This window comes from Petaurus breviceps, unplaced genomic scaffold, assembly GCF_028583685.1.
Source record: "Petaurus breviceps papuanus isolate PSGF00001 unplaced genomic scaffold, PetGlider_PUasm1.0 90919, whole genome shotgun sequence".
NCBI lineage: Eukaryota > Metazoa > Chordata > Mammalia > Diprotodontia > Petauridae > Petaurus > Petaurus breviceps.
Window position 1 is genome coordinate 46,582,958 of NW_027187378.1, and position 15,358 is coordinate 46,598,315.

The 15,358-nt window shown below is 37.1% G+C and overlaps 1 pseudogene; it reads left to right on the forward strand.

The window, feature by feature from the left end:
* The first annotated feature begins 2,140 nt into the window (after positions 1-2,140).
* On the forward strand, positions 2,141-3,355 carry LOC138151854 (actin-related protein 2/3 complex subunit 1A pseudogene; annotated as a pseudogene).
* Positions 3,356-15,358: the final 12,003 nt, after the last annotated feature.

Here is a 15,358-nt window from a genome sequence, read left to right on the forward strand (position 1 = left end):
GTAAAGGTTGTTGAACAACCCCGAAAAGGGCTCAGCAAGTCCTCAGAACTACTAGTCCTCCTTAGTAACCCCATATGCCCTATGTTAGAATATAATGTAACTGGAATATCAAGCCAAGATGGTGAATGATCATAGGAAGAAGTACAGTGAGCTCCCTCAAAAAATTCCTCCAAACAATTCTAGAAAATTCTCCAAATTGAAATCCAACTGGTAAATCAAATTAAAAAATAAAAAGACAGTGATTTACTTTTCTACACCAGGTCAGCATAGGAAGATAGACAGGAAAGTGTATCCTGAATGAACCCTGGGACTGACCAGGAACATTCCTTGTGGAGGATTCTGGTGCCCAAGGACTGTGCCAAAGGGCAAGATGAGATCATAGGTTCACATCAATAGCATGTGTCCCTGCACAACCAAGGAGGATGTGAGAAGAGGAGTCAAATGGCAGCTTTGTCATGCACTACCCAATTCATGGTCACAGATCCAGAGTAGAAATAGGAAATTACTTGCACCCCAGAATAAGGAGTGGTTACAAGCCCTGACTATATACTGAACATGGAAGAAGTTCAGAAACAAACAGCAGCACTATGGCTCAGACCCCAGAGGAAGAGTGTCTATTTCCAACTTCTAGCCTAATCTGAAGTCTACAGAGAAATAATCAAGGGCAAGGAAACCTATAATTCTGTAATTCTAAAACAGCAGAACATTCTAGCTCTCTAAAAGTAACTGGGTGAAGTATCAGTCTGTTTGTATGTTGCTCAGATTCAAACCCTGCAGATCTTAAATGAGAGGACTATAATCAGACTTTGCTATGGATCAGAGCACTTTGGGAGCCCTCAAAATTTACTGGTTTGCAGCTTGATCTGTCCCTAACAGCTCAAATATTCAAATATTGAAGAACACCCAATAAAGCAGCAACAGGACCAGTTCAGACCTTCCCTGAAAAGTCTGGCCATGATATGAAATCTGGAGTCAGGGCATGACTTCAAGAGGGAGGGGGAAAAAAGAATCTCACCACAAAAAGAACTATGGTGACAGAGATCCTCAAGACACAAACTCAAAAGTGGAGAATGACTTCAAAATATCTCCAAACAAAACCACAAAGAAAAAGACAGCTTGGGGACAAATTCAACTAGAATTCTTAGAAGAGCTAAAATAAGAGATTTCTTTAAAAATAGTTAAAATATTTTTGTAAATGAAGTAATAGTACTGGAGAATAATGAAAAAGAAAGTTGTGGAAGAAAGAACTAGAAAGGGGGAAATAGCATAACGCAAAAGGTGCAAATCCTTGTAACAATAAATAGTAAAATAAAATCAAAATACTGAAAAATAGAAGAAAATGTAAGATATCTGATAATAAAAACTGACCTGGAAAATAGAAGAGAGAAAAAAAGAATTATTGGATTATCTGAAAGCTATGACAAAAAAAAAAAAGAGCTCAGACATGATATTTCAAGAATTCTAAAAACTGCACTGAAAGAAAAAAGAAAGAGAAAAAAGAATTCACAGACACACATGATTTAGCAGCTACCATTCTAAAGGAATGGAGAACTTAGAATATTATATTCCAGAAGACAAATGACACAGGTTTATATAAATAATAAGAATAACCTACAGGGGTGGCTAAGTGGCAGAGTGAGTAAGAGCACCGGCCCCGGAATCGGGAGGACCCAGGATCGGTTCTGGCCTCAGATAATTAACACTCATACAAAAAAACTGGCCATATAACAATGGGCAAGTTACTTAACCACAATTGCTTCAAAAAAATATAACCTACCTAATAAAACTCTATAATCCTACATGGGGAAAAAAGATTTTTAATGAAATAAAAGACTTGCAAGCATTTCTGATGAAAAGACAATAGCTGCAGTTTAAACCACTAGTTAAAAGAAATGTAAAAAAAATAAATGTGAACAAACAATAATAAAAAACTAAATATGGATTACCTATGTCTTTCTAATACAGGGAGATTATATACATGTTCCCTCTAAAAACTATCATCATCCTGGCCTCCATCTTTCTCCCTCTTCCCACCAGAGTTTATTCATGTCAAATGACCAGAGTCTGTGCATCCTCCACTCCAGGGCCCATCTGCACCCTCCCCATCCCAGCTTTTTCCCTTTTGAAAACACTAAGAATAATGTCCTGACATCAATTTTTACTAGAGTCAAACACCTGCCATGCTTGGAACAGAGACCATACTCAGATTGCCCTTAGTCCTAATAATCATGAAGTCCACTTTTACAAGAAGAATGGAAACCAGTGGGTGAAAGCCCATGAACTGAAGGAACACAATGGACACATTACAGGTAGTGACTGGGCTCCCAAGAGTGACTGAATTGTAACTTGTGTTGCAGATCATAATGCGTATGTCTGGAGTCAGAAAGATGGCATCCAGAAACCAATTCTGGTGATCCTGAGGATTAACCATGCAGCCACCTTTCTGAAATGTTCTCCCCTGGAGAATAAATTTGGCATAGATAGTGGGGCTCAATTGATTTCTGTGTGCTACTTTGAGTCTGAAAATGACTGTGGGTGAGCAAACACATAAAAAAGCCAATTCATTCTACTGTCCTGAGTTTGGACTGGCACACCAACAATGTTTTGCTGGCTACTGGATCTTGTGACTTCAAATACAGAGTTTTTTCTGCCTACATTGAAGAAGTTGATGAAAAGCCAGCCAGTACTCCATGGGGTACCAAGATGCCTTTTGGTCAAAAGATGTCAGAGTTTGGTGGTGCCAGAAGTGGTAGTTGGGTACATGGAGTTAGTTTCTCTGCCAGTGGGAACTGCCTCATGTGGGTCAGCCACGATAGTACTGTATCAGTTGCTGATGCTTCCAAAAACATGATGGTTTCACAGCTGAAAACAGAGTTCCTCCCACTCTTGAGTGTTTGTCTCTGTGAATAGCATGGTGACTTCTGGCCATAACTGTGCCCAATGCTGTTTAATTATGATGATCATGGCTCCTTGACCTTTATCTCCAAATTATTTACATTCCAAAACAGAGCATCCAGCCATAGAATGCTTCCGCAACATGGACAAGAGAGCCATGACTGAGAATCACAACACTGCTCTAGACAGGCTACACCAAAACAGTATCACCCAAGTGTCTGTTTATGAAGTGGACAAGCAGGACTGCCACAAATTTTGTGCCACTGGTATTGATGAAGCAATAATAATTTGGGATTTCAAGACTTTAGAGTCATTGATCCAGGGGCTACGAATCATGTGAAGCTGTATTTCCTTTCTCTAGCATGACAGACACTTGATATAATGCAGCTCCAGCATTTGCATGAACATGGGAAAGACCGTACCACAAGTCAAAACTGAGAAAATATCCCTTGCTGATGTTTTGTTTTTGTTTTTTTTGAACATAATTGGTGAATGTATTGGTTTTAAAAAAATCACTAGGGATGTCTTTTTGATTGACTATTTGTAATGGGAATGCAAATTTGGAAGATCTTCTCTGCCCCTAGGCTAAAGTGTGCCTGAAGCCTAGGGTGGGAGGCTTGTTTTTCAGTAGATACTTCTTGATTGGCCAGTGAGTCAATAAGGTTGTTACATTCTCTGAGCCAGGAGAAGGCTATATAAGCCCTGATGTGTAGCTTTTTTGGGGGGGCTCACTTTGAGAAGTGTTCTGTGATTTGATCTGTATTCTGGGAAGCCGTTGTCCAGGGCCCCGCCGGCTTTGAAAAACCCAGATGCTGATTTGGTATGGATGTAATGGTTGGACCGTTTGGAAATCTGTCTACTTGATCTGTTTCTGTCTTGATAATTCTGCCTGTATGCTTTGAAGTTCGGGGTGCTGACCTTTTTCCCCTGAACAAGGTAAACGATATATGTCTGACTGATTAAAGTAAGCTTGTTAACCCATTTTGAGTTGCTTTCCTTTAACAAAGCAGATCCAAGAACCTGTGGTAGCAGCAAACCCTGAGGACGCCGGGGTGCTTGCTGCTACACTATTTCATTCCATTCTTGACCAAAGCTGATCTTTAAGTAGTTTACTGTGGGAAGTTGTCACATTAAATTAAAGGTGGATTTTATTTAAGTTGTTTGCTAGAAAAAGTTTTTAAAATACAAAAAAAAAAACCTATCATCATTAGGGATCATAGAAGTAGTCTAATTAAATAGAAGTACTGATATTAATTTGATTATGTCTTGATGATCTTAAAAGAAGGATTGAAAGGGAGAGGAAGAGAAATATACTGGGAAGGAAGGGAAAGGAAGGTTAGGGTAAATTATCTCACATATCAGAGTACACAAGTAGAAGTTGACACCTGAACCTCATTTTCAGCTGAATTTGCAAAGTAGGGAAGAATATATAAAGACTTAAGAGTTGGACACAGAACATGTCACTCAACAGTAAAATATGAAGGAAAGGAGAGAAGAAAGAAGGAAAAATTAAGGGATATGAGCATTAAGGCAGTGATTAGTCTTAAGCAAAATAAATTTAAACTAAGAATATACAAAAATATAGTTCTTTTTAGATATAGGAAAGAAATGAAAATTGAAGTAGTATCTATCAGTTAGGTGATGGCAAGTTATGGTATATAAATATGATGGAATAACATTGTACTGTACTGTAAGAAATGATGAAGGGGATGGTTTTAGAGATTTCTGTGAAGACTTGTATGAAGTGATACAAAGTGAGGTGGGCAGAACCAAGGGAATATTTTGTATAATGACAAGGATATCATAAATATTAACAGTTTTGAAAAATTTTAAAACTCTGATCAGGCTAACCGCCAACCACAGATCAAGAGGACTAATGATTAAATATGCTATCCACTTCTTGATAGAGAGGTAAAAGAGTCAGCATGCAAAATTATATATTCATATGCAAATGCATATACATATATAGAGATGCACATAAGAATGTTGTGCTTGTGTGTATGTACATGTATGTATATATACACATGTGTGTATAAACACATATATGTGTGTATCAGACATGATCAATGCAGAAATTAAGTTGGCTTTATGATAAATGTTTGAATAGGAGTTTTCTTTTTCTTTCACTCCCATTTGGAGAGGTGGAAGGAGAGAGGGTGAATTTTTTTTTGCCTTTTGGAAGAGGGAAGGCAGGTCAGTTGGGGTTAAGTGAGTTGCCCAAGGTCACATGGCTAGTAAGTGTTAAGTGTCTGAGGCCGTATTTGATCTCAGGTCCTCCTGACTCCAGGGCCCATGCTCTATCACTGTGCCACCTAGCCACCTCCAAGATGGTGAATTTTTGCTAATTAAAAAATTTTAAATTTACTTTTTTAAAAAAATATAATGTAGCTTAAAATACTAAATGTTCTAAAAATGGTCAGTTTATGATTCCTTTTATACAAAACTTATGTTGATGTTGTTGTTTGGTGTACATAACATGCTTGTATTTCCTATCTGATCCCTTTCAGTCACCCAGGTGAATGTGTACCCAGTTAACCTTTTGCTTCAGACTTAGTGTGTTACATTATCCAGATATAACAATTCCACTTTCAACTCATGTCTCTAATATCTCTGAAACTCAGATTTTGTTTTGCAATAACACTATGAACTAAAGCCACATCTCCCCGCACAAACTAATCAGAATAGGTAACTGGGCACAGAGAAAGTCAATATTCAAGCAAATGTGGCATATGTCTTTAATCTAAGAGCTAGGGAATGGGCTGCATCTCATGCTACCTGCTTGAAAATAATTAAGGATGGTATATAAAAATCAATAACAGAGGTCCCTTTGATATTTGCAAACTCTAAAGCAGTTACTTGTTCTGTCATTAGCCATAGCAAGAATTACAATGCAATTTATAATAAGATTTAGGCAATTCACTGGACCTTGAAGAATTCCTTCACCAAGGGTTGATATAGGTTTATTTGCTTTGTTCTTAATTGTATAAGTATACAGATCTTCCTGAGAATTCCTTCATGGAATTCGGGCCCTAAGAGAATTGCCTTACATGCATCTTTCATTAAGAGCAATGTTTACCTAAAAGAGAATCCAGTGGTATTTATTTGTCTATGGTTATTGGGAAGAAATTTTTTAAAGATATGGCTCATTTACATCACAGAATTCATTTTTTATGAAATCATGACCACTTACTTGAAAATATCAGCTCTACATCCTACCCAAATCTTCCACAAGTGTAAGAAAAGTAATCTTCATATGGACACATATTTTCAAATTCAAGTATATTGCTTGAATGTCAGATATGGTTTCAACATTTTTTATGTCTATTTTAACCTCATTTCTCACTTCAATTCTTTCATGGCTCTTATCAAGTCGGAAACTCTGTTTAATGGTGTACATTATACCCTATCAATGCAGCATGGAGAAATAGACTGAACAGTAGATTTGGGGTCAATCTACTTTCTAACCCTGAATTTGCTACTTACTATCTGTGTAACTTGAGTAAATCATTTAACTTCTATAAGCCTTATCTATAAAATGTTGGAGGGGATTGGACTAGAAGTACAGGCTTTCTTCCACATGTTAACCTATAATCCTACTGTGAATGTTTTCTAATCCTGTGTAACCTGTCCATATTGTCCCATAAACCTTCCAAAGTGAGTTCACCCAATTTCGGAGGATATTCCTCTAGACATCTTGACATTTTGTGGATTTGAGTGTATGTTCCTTCCATCAATTGTCCTTTACTCTTGCTAATGCCAATAATATGATAAAAAAGCAAAAAAATTATCATTGCATTCAATAATATCACAAACATTGCAATATGCATTTTATAGAGAGATTGATATTTGTATCAACAAATTCTCCTAAGTGAAGTCTATAGCACTAGAAATCAGTTGACATAATCATCTACACTAGAAAATAATGGCAGATGAAAATTTAAATTGCACAGGTTAGGGCATGTTGAAAGAAAATTGGAATGACCAATTGTAATAAGAATGTAAATTTTGAAGATCTTCCCTGCCCCTAGGCTAATGTGCACCTGAAGCCTAGGGTGGGAGGCTTGTTTTTCAGTAGATACTTCTTGATTGGCCAGTGAGTCAATAAGGTTGTTACATTCTCTGAGCCAGGAGAAGGCTATATAAGCCCTGATGTGTAGCTTTGTTTTGGGACTCACTTTGAGAAGTATTCTGTGATTTGATCTGAATTCTGGGAAGCCGTTGTTGAGAGTCCCCCGGCTTTGAAAAACCCAGAATGTGGAAACCCAGATGTTGACTGGGTATGGATGTAATGGTTGGACAGTTTGGAAATCTGTCTACTTGATGTTTCTGTCTTGATAATTATGCCTGTATACTTTGAGGTTCAGGGTGCTGACCTTTTCTCCTGAACAAGGTAAACGATATATGTCTGACTGATTAAAGTAAGCTTGTTAACCCATTTTGAGTTGCTTTCCTTTAACAAAGCAGATTCAAGAACCTGTGTTGCTAGCAGCCACCCTGGGAACACTGGGGTGCTTGCTGCTACACCAATGAAAATAGACAAAAAGTTTTACATAGAATTAAGTGGGAGAATAAGATATATTTATATAGTTTTTGTTGCCACTCCCTTCCTTTTTAGTTAAAAGTCCGAATTCGATTGCAAAACAGCAGGCAATAACATTATATTGCCCTTGTTAGAACAACTCCACTCTGACAAGGGACTAGATAATTCCTCTATTTTAAATCATAGTCCAGACATCCATTCTTTGATATTTCTATTACCCCCTACATATATTGAAAAAATATTTTTATTTGTCATCAGAATTCAGCAACCCGGGGGTGGGGGTGGGGGTGGAGTCAAGAAGATGGAGTAGAAATAGGACTTCTGTGGGGCTCTGACTCCCACCTCCTCCAATTCATGTAAAAGGTGACTCTGAAGAAACTTTGGAGCTACAGAACTCACAAAATGACAAGAGAAGCTAACCTCCTGCTGAGGACAGCCCAGCAAGGAGGTAGAAAGTGTCCAGCCCAGTGCTCTGGGAGCCAAGACCAGTCTGACAAGCCTGAGGTTTTAGCCTCAGGGCAGCCTGATCAGCCACTGGCCAGAGGGACTTCAGATCACCAGCAACTGTGGCGGTTACCAGAATTATCAACATATAGATGCTAAGGACAAAGTGAGAGATCAGTGCAGTGCGGACTTTGGGATCCAGTAGTTGGGAATGCTGTTGGCCTTTGCCGCAGGGCAAGAAGTGGCTGAGGCACAGCAGCTGTACAGCTGCACCCATGTGGCTGCTTCAGCTCCTGGCCTGCAGATTGTAGGGGGACCAAGCGACAAGTCTGAGGGGTAATCACTCTTGCTTTAATATGCTTGGATGTGGATTGTGGTCTAGGGTGGAGGTCCTGCGATGTGCTACCAGCTTGCCAGAGCATGTGAAGACTACAGAGAGGGCACCCAACTAATACCTCTGGCAGCTGAGAAAACCCCTGTGTTTGGTATGAAGCTCCCCTGTCTGGTAGCAGAGGCCTACTGTGGCAAAAGACCCAAAAGTCAAGTAATTAAGTGGCAACATGAACAGGCAGAGGAAGCAAAACAAATGGAGCAACCCAATTTTACACTACTATTTTGGGGACAAAAAGGATCAAAGTATGGAACAGGAGGATGACAGTGACGTCAGAACTCCTGCACCAAAAGCTTCCAAAAAAAATGTGAGTTGGTTACAGGTCATAGAGGATCTTAAGAAGGATTTTGAAAATCAAATAAGAGAAATGGAGGAAAAATTGGGAAGAGAAATGAGAACAATGCAAGAAAATTATGAAATGAGAGTCTACAACCTGACTGAAGAAAATAATACCTTAAAAAATAGACCAACACAAATGGCAAAAGAGGATCAAAAAAGGCAATGAGAAGAATGTCTTAAAAAGCTGAATTTGCCAGATGGAAAACATCTCAAAAGCTCACTGATTAGAATTATTACTTCAAAATTAGATTGGAGCAAATGGAAGATAGTAACTTTATGAGAAATAAAGAAACTATTAAACAGATCCCCCAAAAAATGAAAAAATAGAAAGCAATGTGATATATCTCATTGGGAAAACCACTGACCTGGAAAATAGATCCAGGAGAGATAATTTAAAAAATTATTGGACTACATGAAAGCCATGATCAAAAAAAGAACCTAGAAATTATCCTTCAAGAAATTCTCAAGGAAAATTGCCCTGATGTTTTAGACCCAGAGGGCAAAATAGAGGTTGAAAGAATCCACCAATCACCTCCTAAAAAGATCCCAAAAAGAAAACTCCTAGGAATATTATGGCTAGGTTCTGAAATTCCCAGATCAAGGAGAGAATATTGCAAGCAGCCAGGAAGAAACAATTTTAATATTGTGGAAACACAATCCGGATAACCCAGGATCTGGCAGCTTCTATACTGAGGGGTCAAAGGGCTTGGAATATGATATTCCCAGAGGTCAAACGAGCTGGGATTAAAACCAAGAATCACCTACCCAGCAAAACTGAGTAATATGTTTTGGGGGAAAATATGGTCATTCAGTGGAATAGAGGACTTTCAAGCATTCTTGATGAAAAAACAGAGTTGAATAGAAAATTTGACATTCAGATACAAGAAGCATGAGAAGGTAAAAAGGGAAAAGAAATCATAAGGAACTCATCAAAGTTGAACTCTTTGCATCCCTACATGGAAAAATGATAATTGTAACTGATGAAACTTTTCTCAGTATGAGAATAGTTGAAGGGAATATGTGTGTGTGTGTGTACATTTATATATATATATATATATATATATATATATATATATATATGTCTATATATATATATATATGTCTATATAGGAGTGTGTATGGGCATATGAATACATATGTGAATATGTGTATATATGTGTACAGGTATACATAGATACAGGGCACAGGACCAATTTAACAGGAAGAGATGATACTTAAAAGGTGAAATTAAGAGGTGAGAGAGGAGTATAATGAGAGGACGTGGGGAGAGACAGAATGGGTAAACTATCTCATATAGGAGAGGCAAGGGAAAATGGTTACAATGGAGGGGAAGAACAGGAAGGCAAAAGGGACTGGGTGAATCTTATTCTCATTGAATTTGGCTTAGGGAGGGAATGACATACACACTAAATAGGGTATTTCACCCTACAGGAGAGTAGGGAGGAAGGAGGTGAAAGGGCAGATGATGGAAGGGAGGGCAGGTTGGGGGGGAGGGAAGTTGGCAGCACTCACTTTTGAAAAAGGGCAGGATCATAGTAAAGAATAGAAGAAGTGGGAGGTGGGATAGGAGGGAGGGAAACATAGTCAGTCTTTTATAATATATCCATTATGGAAATGTTTTGCATAGCTATACATGTACAACCTATACTGAATTGCTTATCCTCCCAGTAAGGGTGCATGACAAGGGAGGAGGGGAATGAATCTGAAATTCAAAGTTTTAAAATTAAATGTTTATTTATTTATATATATATATATATATGATATATGTATATATATACTATTATTAATATTATTTTACATATAACTGGAAAATAAGACATACAGGAACTAAGGCATAGAGATCTACTGTGCCCTACTGGAACATAGTATGGGGTATGGGAGAAGATATGGGAGAGAGCAGATTGGAGGAGGGGATATCCAGTGGGATTTCTATTTTGGGGTAGTGGGTAGGGGAAAAACGGGGAGAAAATTTGTAACTCAAAATCTCGCAGAAATGAATGATGTAAACTAGAAGTTAATAAACCATTTGATTAAAAAAAAATTCAGCAACCTGAACTTGTTCTGTGTTTTAGTGTTGAAGTTACCTGCCTACTTCTCCATCAGAATATTAAGTCAATAGATCTTAACTATCTTTTATTTGAAACTTTTGAAATCTGCTCTCCACAAAACTAAAGTGAGTATGAAACTGATAATTTTTCTTCTCTATTTCAGATTTTTAGGTTGACTGGTCACTTATACCCAAGATTCCTATCAATTCTATTTCAATATCTAATCCCTCTTTGTTGGTTAGAATAAGGTCCTGAATTGCAGCTTCCCTTGTCATTCCCTCCACCTTTTGATGGATGAAGTTATCATTAAGGAAAGTCACAAATTTATAAGTTGTTCTGTTTTTTCCTTAGCAGATGCCCAGATAGTGACAAGTTCTTCATCAATCACTACAATATCATACCTAGGTGACTGGGAACTATTTTCCCCCTGAACCTCTTATCTAATTCTTCTTTTGTTCAGGTGGCTTATAGAAATCTCTAAGGTCAGTTCTAGTTCTTAATCCTATATTTCATAGTTTTCTTCTGTTGCCTGAAAGGGTATAAGAAAATGCTATTGAAATTTTGAGTATAAAGGGAAAAAAATGGGCATCAGATAACCTCAGTGTCTTGGTTTCTTTTTGCCTCTACTACCCGGCTTTAAACCATAGTCAAATCTCTTCTACCAATGTATCTATTTATCTATTTGCCTGCATGTATATGTGTGTGATTATACATATATTGTCACATATGTATCACATATATGATAAAATTCAAACCAATATGAAGAGGTTTTGAAAGAAGGTCTAAATGTTCTACACATATAAAATATTTAGTTGTACTAGTTCTATTTTCATCTGTCTTCTAATACTACATTGTCAACTTCTTGGTAGTAGAAACTAGATTTTCATCTTCTTTAAACCCTTTATTATATACACAGTTTCAGGCATATTTGGAGCATTCACTAAATATTCATTCAATAGCATTTGATTAAATTGTTAACAGATATTTATGGACAATCAGGTGCTCATTCTTTCCTTTCCCCTACCCATGATCCTCCCGTATTTTTCTGATCAAGAAATTCTGAACTAATTACCAAACTTCAGCCAAGGCACAGCCTCCATTTCATAGCTTTATTGCTTTTTATTATGAGTCTCTTCAGTTCAATTTCACAAGGCATTTAAAAGATTGGCATCAATACTAAATTGTGTACCAAGGACACTTTGCATTGACCTCATCTTATGTACTCAGTCTTGTTGTAACCTGATTGTCTCAACTGTTCAGATGATGCAAAATATAGCCAATTGTTGGAAATAATAGAGGGAAACAATAGCTAAAGAGACTTGACAAGAATAGAATACTCTTTCACTGATCTTTCAATAAAAACATGCAGCCAAAATGCGGGGGAAGAAACCGAAGGGATGCCAGGATCTCTCATTCTACTCCTGACTGCTTTTCAATTTGATTTATGGACTTTCTCCAAGTTTTGTTGGAAACAAAACAATATATAGGAGTGGTAAACCAGATGTATTCCTGTTCCTTGGAGTCTCTCTCCAGGACAATACAGCAAACAGGGGGGAAAATACTATTTGAATACCTGTATATGACAATTCAGTTTCTAAAATTAGGTGTATCTACACAATATCAATAGTATTATTATTCCTCCCTTTTCTACATCTTGTGTTTTTCTCCCATGTAGACTCATCTCTAAAACAAAAATTTACTCATACATATACAATAGGCTGTTTGAGGAAAAAAGGAGACCTAGAGTTGATTTCATCTCTACCTTCACTCATTTAACAATGAAGAAAACTAGAAAACAGTCACCTATAAAGTGACTTGTTCAGAAACACCTGGCCGTGTAACCTTGAACAAGTTACTTAACCCCAATTGCTTAGGGGTGGCCAAGTGGCTCAGCGAGTAAGAGCATTGGCTCCAGTGTTGGGATGACCTGGAAATCGAATCCTGGGCTCAGATACTCAGCACCACACCCAGAAATAACTGGCTGTGTAACCTTGAGCAAGTTACTTAACCCCGATTGCTCAAAAAAAAAAAATGTTCTTGTGACTTGTTCAAGGACACAAAGGTCATTATAGCAAATCTGGGATTAGGACCCATTTCATTTAATTCCAAAATCATTGTTCCTTCCATTACATGATGCCAAATTTTATGATGCTGTGAGCTCACTCCTTATCACTCAGTGTGATTTCATTATCATTATATTCCTTTCGCCATATATGATGCCCCACTGCCTATGTTTAAACTTCTCTTCCTCTGTCTCCCTAGTACTTACACACACACACACACACACACACACACACACACACACACATACACACACACACCCCACTCCCAATATTCATGGTATACTTTCCAATTTTCACTGATACATTATTAGCTGTTTTCAGGCCTTCAATTAACTTGAATTTCAAAAGATCAAAGATTCAGTATTCTTTTAAGTAAAGAAGGGTTAAGGCAAATAAATCATCAAGGGAAATGGAGATAAACAAAGATGCTATTCCATTTTTGGCTTACTTATATAACTAAGTATTTCACAGAAACATGACTACATTAATGTAAGTATAACTTCTGATGTCGAAGACTATAAACTACTAGTACCTTCTCATTCTGGGGCTTGTCCTATAAATTCTGCAAAGAATATCTAAGGACTAGATTATCTATGCATGATCTTTTTAACATGTTACAGGCACCAACACAGCACTCTAGATGTCCAACTATTATTCCTCTCTATCACCACATTGCTGACTCTCATCCTTTCCAATTACATATATTCTGGTTTAATATCCATTTCAGGTCTTTGTCTTTGAGGTATGTTGGCTTTCTCTTTTAGAATATAAGCTCCTTTAAAGCAGGCAGTTTCTTTTGCTACTGTTTGTATCTCCAGAGCTTAGAACAATACCTGGTTCACAGTAGGTGCTTATTAAATGCTTATTTCCTTACTTCCTTCCCTTATTCCATTTCTTACACAAATAGTTACAAGGAAAATGCTTTTCAAACCTTAAGGTATTATTAATATTATTATTTTATAATATATGAATGCTTACCCTCTCTCTCATGTCCTTTGGGTCTCCCATAATTTGATTCTTTGGAGAATGCATTTCATAACTTGCAAACATATTGCATCACTAGCAAAATATCAGTGTTAAAAAAGAAGTTTATATCAGAGGATCTACTAGGGATTCTTGAAAGTGCTAATCAGCTTTCCAAATTTAATTCAGATTACTCTTTTCTATTTTGTGTTACTTTTTTCCCAATTGACAAGGACTTCTTTTCCATCTCTTTCTACTTCCCCCTCTCCCATAAAAAGAAAGCTGAAAAATTCCTTGTAAAAATATGTACTCTCAATAAAAACAAATCCCATAATGGTCTGCTTTTTTCCCCCCTGTATCTGCCTTTCTACCTAGGGATAGGCAGCATGGTTCGTCTGAAACCATTGTTATGGATAATTTTATCAATTAGAGTTCTTAAGTCTTTCCAAGTTGCTATCATATAAATTGTTCTGGTTATGTGTTCTCTCTGCATCAGTTCGTAGAAGTCTTCCAGAGTTCTGTTTTCTTTTCCAATTCAATCCTGGGCCCAGCTTATTGTCCACCTCTGATAGTTGTCATAGCCATAGTCATTCTTTATAAAGCACATTTTTCCTTTAAGGATAATAGACTAGTGGTTCTGAGTTAATGGGTTATTAGCCTCTTGGGTTTTTTATGACAATGGTCCAAGAAGTTTACACTAAAAATTCTTTAATGGAGCCTGAAGCAATAAATCATTGTTCAATTATGTTAAAAATATTTTTCTGCAGTGACAAGAATGCACATATTTGAAGAATTGTGTTTGTTCTGCAATAAATTGAACTGTCCCAATGACGTGTACAATGACTTTAGTACCTGTGCATCAGTTATATCAAATTGCCACCTCTAAAGGCAAGTCCTTATAGTTTCTGAAGCTGTCACCACATTGTTTTCAAACTTTCACAAAGATTTGACATTTGAACACAATCCATTCCCCAGCAGATGGTCAGATGAATGTGTATACTACCATTTGTATTCTGCACATCGAGTAGTTCCCTCATTCTCCTTTGTTGCCCTGTGACTGTACTTTACCAGCTAGGTAGCACAATGAATAGAGCGTTAGGACTGAAGTCAGGAAGACCTAAGTTGAAATAATAACTTCAGACACTTCTTATCTATATGACAATAGGCAAGTCACTTAATTTCTGAGATCCTTCAATTTTCACAACTTTAAAAATGGGGATCATAACAATACCTCCTTCATGAGGCTGTTATGAGGATCAAATGATATAGTATTTTTAAAGCATTTAGTATAGTCCCTGACACATAGTAGGACCTTAATAAATGCTTGTTCCCTCCCTCTCATTCATCAACAGTCAAATCACATGATCATGATGTTATAAATATTTGTGGTCTTGCAGCATGAATGTTAGACTTTTTGAAAAACATTATTGCTGACCATCCCTATTACTGGCCATTTAGAGCCATCGTAGAAATTTTGCAGAAACAAACCTTTAAGTTGTCTTTTATTGCATTATTAAGGCAGTTTTCAAATTTAAACTTATCCTGTTTAAACTTAATCTATCTGGTGCATTTTTAAATGAAACTCTTGGTAGCACTGGTCAATTGTTCAGTAGCATTTCTTTGAGTGTATGACTGGTGTGCCAGTGGTAGAAAAGAAGAAAGTCACATCTGAAGA